This window comes from Pongo pygmaeus, chromosome 1 (assembly GCF_028885625.2).
Source record: "Pongo pygmaeus isolate AG05252 chromosome 1, NHGRI_mPonPyg2-v2.0_pri, whole genome shotgun sequence".
In the NCBI taxonomy this organism is placed as follows: Eukaryota; Metazoa; Chordata; class Mammalia; order Primates; family Hominidae; genus Pongo; species Pongo pygmaeus.
Window position 1 is genome coordinate 100,445,294 of NC_072373.2, and position 14,829 is coordinate 100,460,122.

At 42.7% G+C, this 14,829-nt stretch overlaps 1 protein-coding gene across 3 annotated transcripts in view; it reads left to right on the forward strand.

Annotated features, from left to right (window-relative positions):
- Window positions 1–14,829, forward strand: part of OTUD7B (OTU deubiquitinase 7B) — a 129,873-nt gene that overhangs the window by 50,981 nt on the left and 64,063 nt on the right. Inside the window, exon 1 of one of the 3 annotated variants that reach the window (XM_054455783.2) lies at window positions 7,781–8,177. The exons of the other annotated variants lie outside the window; for them this stretch is intronic. The gene's annotated coding sequence lies outside the window, so the exon portion shown is untranslated. Of the gene's footprint in view, window positions 1–7,780; window positions 8,178–14,829 lie in introns of those variants that run through there. 3 annotated transcript variants of the gene reach the window in all.

The window sequence follows — 14,829 nt, forward strand, 5'->3', positions numbered from 1 at the left end:
CTGTGGGAGCAGAAAGACTCAGCCCTTTCAGCTCCTTTCAGGGATGAATGTTTGCAGTCACAGGCTGCCTTGTCCTTTACACCTTTGGTCTTTTTTCCTGAATAAGATGAAAGATACATGTCAAGCAGAGAAGGATTTGGACTTCTAACTGCTAGTCTTGTTCATGAAAACTTCTTAAGGGCAATGATTGCATCTTTGCATGCTTTACACATAGTGGGTGCTTAGACACATCAGTAGAATTCATGTAATCGTCGTTAATTCCCATTTTGCTGAGTGGTTTTTGCTCATATAGAAGGTCTAGATAAGGAGGCAAGCAGTATGACACTAGATGCAGCATCATATATTGGCAAGTAAGAGGAGAGCTGCCACTTGTGTGTGATCTGCAGCCCAGGGAAGGAGTGGAAGGGCACTTTCTGGGGGCAGCTAGTCTGCTTAAAAGGTGTTGCAGGTCCAGCATCCTTGATTAGCACTTGGGACCTCTTTCTGCCTGTTTTCATTATTTGGCCCCTCAGTTTCCCTTCCTCTTTCCTACTATAGGCAGTGTTTTATTTTTAAATGTGCCTCAGTTCTTATATTTTTCCCTTGGGTGCTTCTAGAGTACTTTACTCGTATCCATGGATCCCTTCGTAGTTTTTGGTCTTGTTTCACTAATTTCTTTGGACCTCAGGATTTTATCTCTTTTTAAACTAGGAAGGTTACCTAAGTAGTGGTGACACTTTTCAATTCTAAATTTTTTTCCAACTGAAAATAATGACTTCCATTGACATCTCTATGAGTTGTTGCTATGATCTGCAGGCTCGTCCATAGACCATAAGCAACGTGGAAACAGCCACAGTGCTGATCAGGACAGTAATACGGAAACGGAGGGCACATCAGTGAGAGATTCTAGTAGATGCCAATTAGATATAGTCACTCAACCCCAAAGCTCCCTGATGCGGGGAAAAAAAGCATGTCTATAATTTAGGAAATGTTCTTAGTATGTGGTACCTGCTGAGGTCAACCTGGGCCATTAGTCACAAAGAAAAAAGGGGAGTTAATGAGAGTGTCAAGTAAATGCCCCAAAGCAATAACCAGAGCCTGATGTAGTGTCAATCTTCTATCCCCTGAATGCTCTGTCAGTTTCCAGTAGCCTGAGTTTGGCCTCCCTCCCAGTGCTGACCTAGTCAGGGGCAGAGTGACTTCGTCATTCCATTCCCAGGCCTCTCCTCATTGCCTGAGCTAAAGTGTTGGTAGTCTTAAGTACATGCTTCCTCCAAACCTGGGGTGTGTCACCTGTGAGGTGGAGATGAAGCTGACCCACCTGACCTGCATTCCAATTAGGTAAGGTAGCACTTGCTCTCCTCACAGCCTAAGGAACTGGCTTCTTTACCTACTTGTTGCTAGGCCTGTAATGGCCTTAGAAGCCCATTCTTACATCCTCAGGGGATTTGTCAGGACCATACTAGAAACACACCCAATCTCACCAACTGCCCTTTTTTAATCTCTTAACCCAGCTCTCCCGGAAACTGTTACTTGCAATAATTGGGAGCTGATAAATCTTATTTACAATAAAGCACCTCCAGTGATTTCAGGGCCTGGAGGCAGGAATTTTCTTCTTAGGAGTTCTCCTAATGCCTAATCCTAGGAACACTTTAGGGAGTGCAGGAAGGTAAGATGGTGTCACTAAACTCCTCTCTTTTGACATTTTTATTATTGCTAAGTGTTTTTCATTAATTGATTAAGTGGTTCACTTATGAGCAAATACTTGTGAAAATTAACAGTTCAAGGCAATTGCTAAATTCCAGTTGACTGATACAGACATTTATAGTTTAGGATTTAACATGAAGACTTTAAAAGGAGGTGATACAGATTGGGCCTTGAACTCTCTCCAGAGAGAAAACTTAGAGACAAGGGAGACAGTTGGGTGGTTACATGGTGGTTTGCTGGAGTTAGCTCAAGCTGTCTCTTATTGACTTGCTAGAGCTGACTGCACATTTCTCAGCTCCTTGTTCAGCAACATCACATTGGTAGCATGAAATTATCAGTGGTAGAAATATTTGCACCATGAAAATTAGTAACTGCGGGCTGGGCATGGTGGCTCACTCCTGTAATCTCAGCACTTTGGGAGGCCGAGGCGGGCGGATCACCTGAGGTCAGGAGTTCAAGACCAGCCTGGTCAACACGGTGAAACCCCATGTCTACTAAAAATATAAAATTAGCCGGGCGTGGTGGTGGGTGCCTGTAATCCCAGCTACTCAGGAGGCTGAGGCAGGAGAAGCTTGAACCCGGGAGGCAGAGGTTGCAGTGAGCCAGGATTGTGCCACTGAACTCCAGCCTGGGTGACAAGAGCGAGACTCTGTCTCAAAAAAAAAAAAAAAAAAAGAAAAGAAAAGAAAAGAGAAAGAAAATTAGTAAATGCTACAAATCAGGGCTTTTTCACCCTGGAGAACCGGTTGTTAATATTTACTAGCACACCACTGGTGGTTAAGGAAGTAGAATACAAATGTAGAAATGGAGTTAAGACCAGGCTGGGCTCCCTCTTACAAAGGAGATTAAGGAATTTGCAGTTTATCCATTGACATTGAGGTATTGTTGATGACATTTTATTAGTTGAGATTATTTTGGTTACAAGTAATAGAAAGACTAAATTTGAAATGGCTCAAAAAATAAGAAAGATGCATTTATCTCATATAACAAGAATTTCAAGTTGGACCACTCTGGGATTGGTTAATTCAGCAGGGCACCAAAGACCCAGATTCTTTTAATATTTTTGCTCTGTCATCCTTAGTATGTCAGTCTGGCCTCTGACCAGCACAACATTTCCAAATCCAACAACTTTCAGCAGCAGAGGAAAATAATTTATACTTTCTTTTCATCTCTTTGTAAGAGTAAAGAAGTCTTTCCCAAAAGCCTCCAGCGGATTTTCTCACATTTCGAATTGGTCAGAACTCTATCACATGCCTAGATCAAGCACTGGCAAGGGGAAGGGAGCCCCATGATCCATTAGTGTTTCACCCGTGTTCCTCCCACTCAGCCCCCACCCCCTCTACTGAGGCCAATCTCCCCTGAAGCCGTGTACAGCAGGCTTGTTACCTGAACCTAATCAAGGTTATATAGGCATGGAGGAAGAAGAAGGATGGACATTGGTTAAGCAACCAACATCTTTGCTAGAGTTTTTGAAAAGAGAGAAAACATCCATGAAATAATTTAGGAAGTGGCTGGGCATGGTGGTTCATGCTTGCAATCTCAGCACTTTGGTATGCCAAGGCAGGTGGATCACTTGAGGTCAGGAGTTCAAGACCATCCTGGCCAACATCTCTACTAAAAATACAAAAATTAGCTGCGCGTGGTGTCACGTGCCTGTAATCCCAGGTACTCTGGAGGCTGAGGCACGAGAATTCCTTGAACCTGGGAGGCGGAGGTTGCAGTGAGCCGAGATTGCACCACTGCACTCTAGCCTGGGTGACAGAGCCAGACTCCATCTCAAAAAAAACAAAAAAAAAAAAAAAAGAGAAAGAAAAAAAAAAAGAATTTAGGAACCATAATCTTAGCACTGGTGTGCAAGCAGATAGAGGGCCTGGGATTAGGGAGGCTCAGCTATACTATTACAAGATGCTAAATATGAAATAATAGTCTACCAAAGCAATGCTTTCAACTGCCAACTGGCTGCCAATTCATTCATTCATTCATTCACTTACTAGATATTTAATAAATGACTGTCATGGGTCAGATACTATGCTAGGTACTATACATAAAATGGTAAACTTAGCTAATGGAGCATCAGAATCTGATGGGTGAAGCAAATATCAATGAAATAACCCACAAGTAAATGTAAATGTTTAACCTGTTTAAATGTTATCAAGAAACCCTGGATTTTTTTTTTAAATTGAGGTAATATTCACATATAGTGATCTTAAGTATACAATTTGATGTCTGTGTGTAACAGCCATCCTTGTCAAGACACAGAACATTCTCATCACCTCAGAAAGTTCCCTCATGTCCCTTCCTATTTGATCTTCACCTCCCCCTAATAGGTAACCACAGTTCTGATTTTTATCTTCAAGATTATGTTCACCTGTTCCTGAATTTCACATAAATGGCTTTTTTTGCACCACAAATGAGTCTGAGATTCATTCATATTGTTGTGTTTAATGATCATTTGTTTTTTAAAATTGTACTCCATTGTAAGAACAATATAAGTAACAAATTTTCTGTTGGTGAACATTTAAAATGTTTCTAGTTTGGAGCTATTATGAATAAAGCTATAGTGAACATTCACGTCTAAGTTTTTTGTGTACACATATATTTCATTTCTATTGGGTAAATTCCTAGGGAGTGGAATTACTAGGTTATAGGGTAGGAATGTGTTTAACATTATGAAACTTCTCCTCACACAGCTTTTTTTTGAGACATTTTCTCTCTGTCACCCAGGGCTGGAGTGCAGTGGTGCAATCATGGTTCCCTGAGCCTCGATCTCCCAGACTCAAGTGATCCTCCCACCTTAGCCTCCCTAGTAGCTGGGACCACAGGCGTGCACCACCATGCCTGATTAATTTTTTTTATTTTTGTAGAAATGGGATCTCCCTATATTGCCCAGGCTGGTCTCAAACTCCTGGGCTCAAGCCATTCTGCCTTGGCCTCCCAAAGTGCTGGGATTTCAGGCAGGATCCACCATGCCTGGCTGAGCCATATATATATATATATATATAGTCTCGCTCTGTTGCCCGGCTGGAGTGCAGCGGTGTGATCTCGGCTCACTGCAAGCTCCGCCTCCCGAGTTCACGCCATTCTCCTGTTCCAGCCACCCAAGTAGCTGGGACTACAGGCGCCCGCCACCTTGCCTGGCTAATTTTTTGTATTTTTAGTAGAGACAGGGTTTCATCGTGTTAGCCAGGATGGTCTCAATCTCCTGACCTCAGGATCCGCCTGCTGATCATGGGATTTGGGAGGCTGAGCCTCCCAAAATGCTGGTATTACAAGCGTGAGCCACCACGCCCAGTTGAGCCCTAGATATTTTTTTTAAAAATATAGATTCATGGTCTTCAGTTCCAAGAAAGAATTCTGCGTCAGTCTGAGGTTCCTAGGCATGTATAATATGTAGTTTTTAAAAACTCCCCAGAACCAATGGTCTAAATTATATTGGTGGCAGTGGAAAGGAAGTTATTTAAGTTTGGTTTTCTTTTCCACCACAAAAGCATATAAACGTAAATAATTTTTTTCCCTGCCTAGCTACAACCTTTCTCTGAACACTTTCCCCAACTCTAGCCATTAGCCTCAGTATTGAAATAGTCTCTCTTTTTAGTTTCTCTGGTGAAATGCAAAGCTCTGGTTTTTCTGCTCTTGCTTAAAGTGATGTAAAAACTCAGGGAGCTCCTTGAAGCAGCCCTTGAATTGCTAAGATGAGTAAACAAAAACAGATCTCTAGGGTGGAAAAGAACTTTGGAGAGAATAGCAGTTGAGGGTGTGTGGCCCTGTGTACACCGGTAGGATTTTCTCTGGTGCTTTTACCTTTTTTCCCTTACTATTCTACCTAGCAGCAAGAAATAGTCAACTGTGTTCTGGCTGCTGCCAACGTCTACATTAAACAGCTGCCTCTGAGCATCCAACCTAGTGCCAGCCTAAATGGCTACATATGACTAGAGAAGAAGCCTCTAGTTTCTAGGCAGAGAAACTGACACACAGGAATGGGAAGGGAGTCACTTAATGGATTAGGGACTGGTTGAGCTGGGACCAGAACCCAGGTGGCCTGGCTCCCAGCCCAGCTGACCACACTGCTACCCACACAGCCTGAGCTGACCAAAGACAAGCAGCCCATTGAGCAACTGCACAAACAACAATGAATGATGGATGGTCAGAGCAAGAAATAGGCACAAAGCAACTGCGACCCCATCACTTCCTGGCCCCTAAATTTCCAGGCAAGCCTATAAAGTGTGGTCACTTAAATGACTTTGACCAGCAACTTGGCCCAGCTTTCAAATCTGGAGACTTTCTATGGTCACTGCCAAAAGAAAAAGTCTGTCTTATATTGAGGGTAGAGTGCCTTTGAGCTCCACGCCTGGTTCTATTAAGTCTGTGGCAGTGGCGTTAAGATTAGAAAGACATATTTATATGGGTATAACCTGGTTCTGGACAGCTGTGGTGAAACAAGGCAACTTTCAGATTTTGAGGCTCCTCTTCTACAGATCTGTGCTCCCATCTCAGATTTAACTAGCAAAGGGTAGGTGTGGTCAGTGATTGTTGTCACAATCATTCCAGAATGCTTGTGTAGAGTTACTAGAATTTCAGTCTTTTCATTCTAAAGTATTTTCATCCCTCTCACCTTTCTAGAATGACACCCCTTTCAGCTCCTTTCCAACGGCTGTAGCCAACTGATTCTACCCCAGAGTCCCAAGCGTCTACCCCCGTACCCTTCCAGTTCAGTTCAGTTAGAGTTCAGTTAGAGTCAATTTAGGTGACCAAATCTCATCCTGCTCTCCTCCTTAAATTTACCACTAAACGGTAGCTAAAATTTGTGGTCCCTATATGCTTGAAGCCCAGGCCAAATGGCTTTACTTGTCAACCTGTATTGTATGTCTTGGATATGCCCCCATGCAAGGCACTCTGACTTGTTTGGCTTTAGTATGTATGGACAGCCTTGGGCCCAGCCCTAAATTTTCAATTGTAAACCCAGGTGTATCCCTAAGAGATATAGCTGTCTAGGAAGTTTCCCTGTTTCAGGTGTCAGTTTCCTATTCTGAGCTAGACAATTCTAAAATGTCTATGCCCCATGCCTCCCCTTTAGAAACTGAGGAAGAAGTGAGGGGAAAGAAAAGTTGACTAGAATATTTGTTTTTACATAGGCATAATGGGCACAGTTAGACAATAAACATTATTTTGAATATGCAGACCAGGTGCTACAATGTTAGGAATCTGAATTAAAATTTCAAATGTCTTTTGTTAGAGTATAGCTGGGGTTGGCATCGTTTTGTGTTTGTCATAAAGAGGTATTTATTAAATGGCCTTTCTTTCTTGAAACAGTCCACACAGGCCTAATATTTATTCATTAATTCAACAAATATGGAAGGTCTACTATGTGAGAGGGATGGCTTATTATGTTCTCATAGACATAGCTCATTGTCACTCACGTAGGACACATACAAGTTCTGCTACATATAATATAGTTTTATGTATTTTACTAAATTGTAAAACCTTTGATGTCTGGGATTATGTCTTGTTAATTTTTGTATCCCCCTGTATCACTGAGCACAGTGATACACATCACAGGGATATAATACATGTTTGAATTATGCCATAATGTTTTAAAGGACATAACAAACGCACTAGAAGACATAACAAACGCACTATGTAAGTTTTTTTTTCCTGTTAGCAGTCTAAAGCAGATGTATCAACAGGGTATCACTGTTATGCAAGTATACAAATACTGAGTGTTTACAGAGAAGGATATGTTCACTTCAAGAGTGAAGGAACAAGAGAAATATATAATTGGGTGGAGACTGGTCTGGAAGAAGCTAATTTTCCTCCGGTCACTCCAGAATGATTGTGTAGAGTTACTACAATTTCAGTCTTTTCATTCTGAAGTATTTTCATCTCTCTCGCCTTTCTACAACTACTCCACCCCTTTCAGCTCCTTCCCAACGGCTGTAGCCAATTGATTCTACCCCAGAGTCCTAAGAGTCCACCCCGTACTCCTCCAACTCCTGTTCAAGAATGCTCCAGACCAGGAGCTTTAGGGACGCGGGTCGGGAAAACACGGGGTCACGCGCGGGGCAGGCGCCAAACTGGCCGCAGCCTGGGGAGCGGCGCTAAAGGCGGGGCTGCGACGGGGCGGAGCGGGAGGAGGCCCGGGGGCGGCCTGGGTGTCACCACCAACCCGCTCCGGCCGGAAACTGGCGCCTGTTTCCGGCCGGACAGCCGAAAGCCACCGATCCTGAACCAGCCGCTGGAGCCGGAGTGGCGACAGGGTGCGGAGCGGGCAAAAAGCCACTGGGGAAGGCCAGTCCCGATCAGTCCCTTCTGGCTCCAGCTCCAGATCCCGTGCGGAGCAACAGCTGCAGTCGCAGTCTCCACCACCGCCTCTACCTCCATCGCCGTCGGGGGAGGGGCCGGCCGGACCCCGGGGTCACTGCCGAGGAATGAGGAGAGGCGGCCGGGCCCCGCGCTCCGCCCCGGCCTAGGGCCTTGCCCCGGGAGCCGCGAGGGTAACGGAGCCCCCCGTCTTGACACCGTCCCCCGTCTGCTCCCGCCCCTCCCGGCTTCTCAGACTTGCAAACTCTGCTCCTCAGATCGCCACTGTCCCCTTTCTCCTTTCTGAATCTATTTCACCCGAAGCCATCTCCCCTCGGCACTCCTTTCTCGCTCTGACTGCTCCTTGCTTCGTCCCAACCTTTCCTCCTCCCTTTCACCTGCGTCCTACGTTCCTACCCCTCGCTCTCCAGCTCCCGGCCTCCCTTCCTGAGCTGTGCTGGCCAGTTTGGACGGTCCCCCCTTGTCAGCTAGACTTTCGGGAGGGATGGTGGAGTTTTAAGGTGATTAAGATGCAGTGTATTATCCCCACAGTAGGATAAAGTTCATTTAAAATCTCAGTATAATACTAAAATGAAAAGCAAAAAAGCTTATTCTTCTATTGATAGCCAAACTAAGGTGCATACAGTAATGGAGGAAAGGCGAGAAAAAGGTGTGTGTGTGTTTGTGTGTGTGTGTGTGTGTGTGAGAGAGAGAGACGGAGGTTGACGGATTCTAGGGCAGTCCTAAGAACTTTAGAAAAAATAAAAGTTGCCATGAGCCGATGGAAACTTTAGAAGCTGGTGATGAGTAAGCCGGGGGCTGCGTGATCTCACTCTTCTCATAATTACTAGGTTAACGGTGTGGCTCCGGTCGGGATGGAATGGGATTTGTTTACTGGGCCGGCGTATTTTTAGCTTGTCGGCTCACAAGGACCAGCGCTCAGAGTCTCTTTCTCCCACCTCGTGGTAGTCTTTCTGTCTAACCTAGGTGGCTTCTCTGGGCACAATAAAGATGTAAAAATTTGAAAGTAGAAACTGACTGGTGGAATTTTATGGAAGAAGTTCCCCACAAACTTTTCAGGCAGCTTGTCATGAATGCAAAGCCTAGAATTAGCAGGACGTTGACTTTTATTTTCCTTATCTTTTTATACGTACTACGTAACGCTTTGCTTAGAAATTCACAGGCTGCTAATTTTTCAGTCTTTGGCCTCTAGTACTGTATATTTAGGAGATTTTTGAGGAGGCTGGATCCCTTTGTCTTTCAGAATCTATTTCAAAGGTGGAAAAGGACAGAATAGAGAAAGAGGTGGCGGTAAGACTGGCTCTAAAGAGTTGCTAACCCCTAAATATTTAAAAAACAGTTTCTATGCTATGTAACTTCTGAAAACATGTAGAAAATTTTCTTCCTACTAAATGAGATTGCATTCCTGATGGGGAGAAGACTTCAGGGACGGAAGCTGGGTGGCTAGGGAGAATCAGAGGTAGTTAAATATTTGCTGTGTATAACTTACAAATACATTATGTGCAAACAATGAAGAATTAATTATACTCTTTGTCTTCATTGTTTTTCAAGTAGTTCTTTTAACGTTTAGTAACCAACCTGCTGTGCTCGTCTATTGATATTTTGAAGGCTGAACAAAACTGTAAAATAAATGAACTTGATGTTGCTCCTCTGCAGGCTGAATACCCGACCGTTCTAATTTCCACTATTGACCCAGCTTGCCTCAGAGCACCTCCCTGACAAAGTGGCCAGTTACTATGTACTTAGAGATTGCAAATGAATGCAAATATTAGCTCATACTAGGAATAATGAAGGTAAATATGCTGAAAACATATATTCCAAAATCAAAATAGATTTTTTCGATTTTACCCCCATTTTTGATTATCCCCACCTTTCTGCCAGTAATTATCCGTTAACATGAATAATTTAGAACTGAACAGATATCTGCTTTGGACATTACACTTTCAAGATAGAAGGAAAGATGGAAGGAAGATAGTTGCCAAACTAATTTTTTATTGTCGTTGCCTTATTTGACTTATTCCTTGCTTTTAATACTGAAGACTCCCTCAGAAAAAAATGTAAAACTTTGCCAAAGCAAGAGCTGGCTATCTACTGACTTGTATAAGGCCTGGTGACTGGTAATGAATGCTAATCATTAGGTGGCCTTTAGTGGCCTTATGTTGCCAACAACTTGGAGAATTTCCCAAAGCTTTATTTGTTTAATCTTTCTTTTGAGACCCCTATTTAAAAGAAGATTTAATCTGGAGACGAAAATCTAATTTTTAAAAACCACATACACCTTTCCCAGAATCTGTTGATGATCAATAATTGTTTTGATCTGTGTGAGATGATTGGTGCCAATATTAGTGATGATACCTGGGTAAATTCTATTTATGTCTGCATCTAGCAACTCCCTAAGTTGAACTGCATACTTTATTCCAGGGCGTGGGGATCAAGCCTAGGAATGAGTGGAGAGCTGCCTGGTAGTCAACCACTATTCCTAGCTCTCAGGAGGCTTTATTTGCAATTTTGAGATTCAATGTATGTAACCAAAATAAGTATTCTGATTGTTATGAGGGCACTAAGTGCCACTTGTCAAAGTTTTGGAGCTCCTGAGTATCTTAAGCATGCTAAAAGATACTGGCCATTATAGTGTATGTGTATGTGTGTATGAGTAGCAACTCTCCTTACCCTAAACACTCATCCCACCAAAGGGAAAATCCTTAAACAGTGCTTTGAAATGTGACCTCAGCAGTATCTTTCCTATGGGAACTTAGGAGCTGTGGAATAGCAGACTGTGGAATCTTTTTTGTAGCCTCTGATAAATTCAGGTAATTAAAAATTTGTGTAACTGGAAGATAGATACAGGGCAGTTTTTCTCATGAATGCCTGAATTCAGTTGACTTTTTAATATAATAGAAGGGAGTTGTTTGTTTGTTTTTAAATAAGACATCCTTGCTGAGTAGTGATTGAACACTTCTCTGGATAAAGCAGTCTCCATGCTCCAGTGACAGGCTTTAGGGAGGTATAAAAGATGTAAAGACATGTGTCTTTGCTCTTGGGGTTGAGGGTGGATGGGAAACGTAGTATATAAATATGGCAAGGCAGACTATTATAAGCTTTAACATTTAGGAAACAACATATAGACAAAAGCAAATTTAACGTGCTGATAAGTATGTAAGGGCTGAGAAGACTTGAAGTAACAAAGTAAGAATCAGTGAAATAAATTGGGGAGATTTCTGAGTCAGTAAATTTTGAAATGGACTTGGGAGGCTATGGGTGAGTCATAAAGAGGTATGGGCTATTGAGTTAGATGGGTCTTCGTTCAGACCTTGGGTCTACTTTTTACCATGTGACCTTGGACAAGTTAACTTCTTTTCCTTATCTGTAAAATGTGAGCATTCAAGTAAATGAAATAGTTATTGTGTTGGGAATAAAACAAAAGAAAGGATCTTCCAAACAGAAAGTATAGAATGTACAGTGTGCAATGATGGTATGAATGACTAAGTTGTGAGTAGGGGGAATATATGAGAGTGACTGTAGAGAATGTGGGTTGGGCAAGTCATGGGTAGAGCAGGCAAGAGGGTGGAGGGGACTCAGAAGCCAGACTCTGTTGGGTGTTGATAGAAGGGTCAATAGAATCATTGTAGGTCCTTGAACAAAGGACGGATTTAATGAGAAATATTGAGCTCTTTGGTTCAGGAACTCAGGGACAAGGAGTCAGGCAGGCATCCGTACATTGTGACTCTTATTTTCTGTACCATCCTGGCCTGAAGGGATACAGCCAGGAGGCATAAGATTCCTTGTAGAAGTTTTTGTGTTTACACACCTCACTATGCTGAGCCTGCTTGTGCCTGTCTCGTAGTGCACCAACCTGTGGGCAAGTCTCAAGACTATGGCCGATTCTCCTCAAGAGCTTATAGTAAGGCCAGCATTATGTTTCAAGTGCATTTAACTCTCAGTTGTCTCTGCTAATGTAGGGAGCCCTGTTGTAGGTAATTCAGAACTTAATAAAGACATTTCTTGGTTATTTTCAACTGTTTTTTTTAGGATTATACCTTATCCCTTTATTTCCTCTAAGAAATAGTTTTAGATAAGAAAAATTACTAAACTGTAACCCACTATGAATTTAATTCTTTGCTAGGTGCTATGGAGAATTAGGAAAAATGACAACTTTGCGCCCAGGCTGGAGGGCAGTGGCGCAATCTCAGCTCACTGCAAGCTCTGCTCACTGCAAGCTCTGCCTCCCAGGTTCATGCCATTCTCCTGCCTCAGCCTCCTGAGTAGCTGGGACTACAGGCGCCCGCTACCACGCCCAGCTAATTTTTTGTATTTTTAGTAGAGACGGGGTTTCACCGTGTTAGCCAGGATGATCTCGATCTCCTGACCTCGTGATCCGCCTGCCTCGGCCTCCCAAAGTGCTGGGATTACAGGCGTGAGCCAGTGTGCCCGGCCGAAAATACATTATTTTTTAAACCAGATTTATTTTCATTTTTGGGGATCATACTAATATTGAAATAAATTTGCATTTCTAAGCTCATATTACCTGATGGCAGGGAGAGTACACTGATGATGAAGAACAGTCGATGTTGCATTAAAGATTTGGCCTTAGAAATCCATAAAATGAATAATCCATTTGTGGATAATTAAGACTAGACTACACTGAATATGTTGATAGACCAATTTCTTTTCAAAATCTGTATGGATCCATTGTGGCCTCCTAGGCTGTCTGTCTTATGTCTGAGAATGACTGGCAGGTGATGCTTGTGTTCCAGCCAGAATGAGCCTTCATTCACAGTATCTGGATGAATGCCACCACATTATGTTGTGTTGTTGAAGATTAAGCCGGCTTTCTCAAAGGACTTGTGCTTTGTAGAGGCTCTTCCAGATATCAGCTTCATTGAAAATCTGTCAGACTTTTCCTCCTGTAGGAAAGTTGTTTGAAAGTATGTCCAATAAAAAAAAAAGGAATGGGCAGAAATGTCCACATTTAAGAAGTAAACAAAATCACATGCCATTCTTTCATCCTTTTTTTTTCTCCAGTTGACTTGCTTTCCTCCATCCCTGTCACCCTCCCCCACCTCTTTATAATCATTACCAAACTGTGATGTCACGAGCACAGGATTATTATTAACTTCTTGAGTCGGAAGATTGTAGTATTTCTGAGCTAGAAATCAGGTGGAAAAGTCAGGAATCTTATTTTATACAACTAGATAGGGATTATTTTCAACTGTGTTTTTTTTAGGATTATACCTTATCCCTTTATTTCCTCTAAGAAATAGCTGTAGATGAGAAAATTACTAAACTGTTATTTGTAGTGACCCACTGTGAGTTTAATTCTTTGCTAGGTGCTACAGAGGATTAGGAAAAATGACAACTTTGTGTCCTTGAAGAGTTTACAGTCCAGTTGGGAGTAAGAAGAATAAGAAGGAATGAATACTTGCTGAGCCTCTTAGTATGCCACACAAAATTTTAAAATGTGAAACTATATTGTTAGTTGCATAGTGCAGACCTCATGCCATAGGTATTTGGGGAGAAGAGTACTCAGGTAGTTATGTCACAGAGGAATTATAACTCATTTCAGATCTTAATAAAAAAATAGGCCAGGCACGGTGGCTCACGCCTGTAATCCCAGCTACTCAGGAGGCTGAGGCAGGAGAATCACTTGAACCCAGGAGATGGAGGTTGCAAAGAGCCGAGATGGCACCACTGCACTCCAGCCTGGGTGACAGAGCAAGACTCTGTCTCCAAAATAAATAAATAAATAAATAAATAAATAAGTAAATCAATCAATAAATAAAAGTGTATTAGGCACAAGGGATGAAGATGAAGAGGATAACAAAACATTTCATATTGGAGCTGAAAGGGATCAAGCAAAAGCCTGGAAACAGGACTTTACCTGAGATGTTCTTGGGGCGGTGAGGAGACTAACCTGAGTGGCAGTGAGCAGTAGTGAAATGAAGGTGGGTAGGTTGGTTTGGAGCTATGTTTATAGAAGGTGTTAAAAAGCTAGGCTTATAAGTTTATACACACACACACACACACACACATATATATATATATATATTTATTTATTTATTTTTTGAGACAGTGTCTTGCTGTGTTGTCCAGCTCAGGCTGGAGTGCAGTGACACAATCTTGGCTGACTGCAACCTCCGCCTCCTGGGTTCAAGTGATTCTCGTGCCTCAGCCTCCTGAGTAGCTGGGATTACAGGCGTGTACCACCATGCCCAGCTAATTTTTGCATTTTTAGTAGAGACAGGATTTCACCATGTTGGCCAGGCTGGTCTCAAACTCCTGACCTCAAGTGATCCACCCACCTTAGCTTCCCAAAGTGCTGGGATGACAGGCATGAGCCACCGTGCCTGGTCAACTTTATATTTTAAATGGTAGAAGATTTTTGAATAGAATAGCAGTATGATGATACTAATACACAGGTTGGCTTGGAGGGAATGGAGATTGACACTGGGGGTGTGTGAAGTGATGAGGCCCGGGTTAGAGTTGTGGAGGATAGGCTAAGGAGAGGAAAGAGTGAAAAAGAGACCGTGAAGGAAAAATGGAAATTAATGAGGGCTGGATGTGGGAGATGAAGAAGGGTGGTGAGTCAACTACAACTGTGACACTTTATGCCTGGGTGTCTGAGACATTGACTGAAATAAAGAAGTTAGGAAGCTTTCCTCATTTTAGGGAAATATGGTGAGTATAATTTGGGATGTGTTGGATTTAAAGTGGCAATGAAATGTCCAAATGAAGGCCGTCCTGGGTGTGAGCTGGGGTAAAGATGGGGGTAGGTTTGGAAATGCAGTTTTGCAATTCATGGCCTAGATGTGGTAGCTGTAGCCAAGA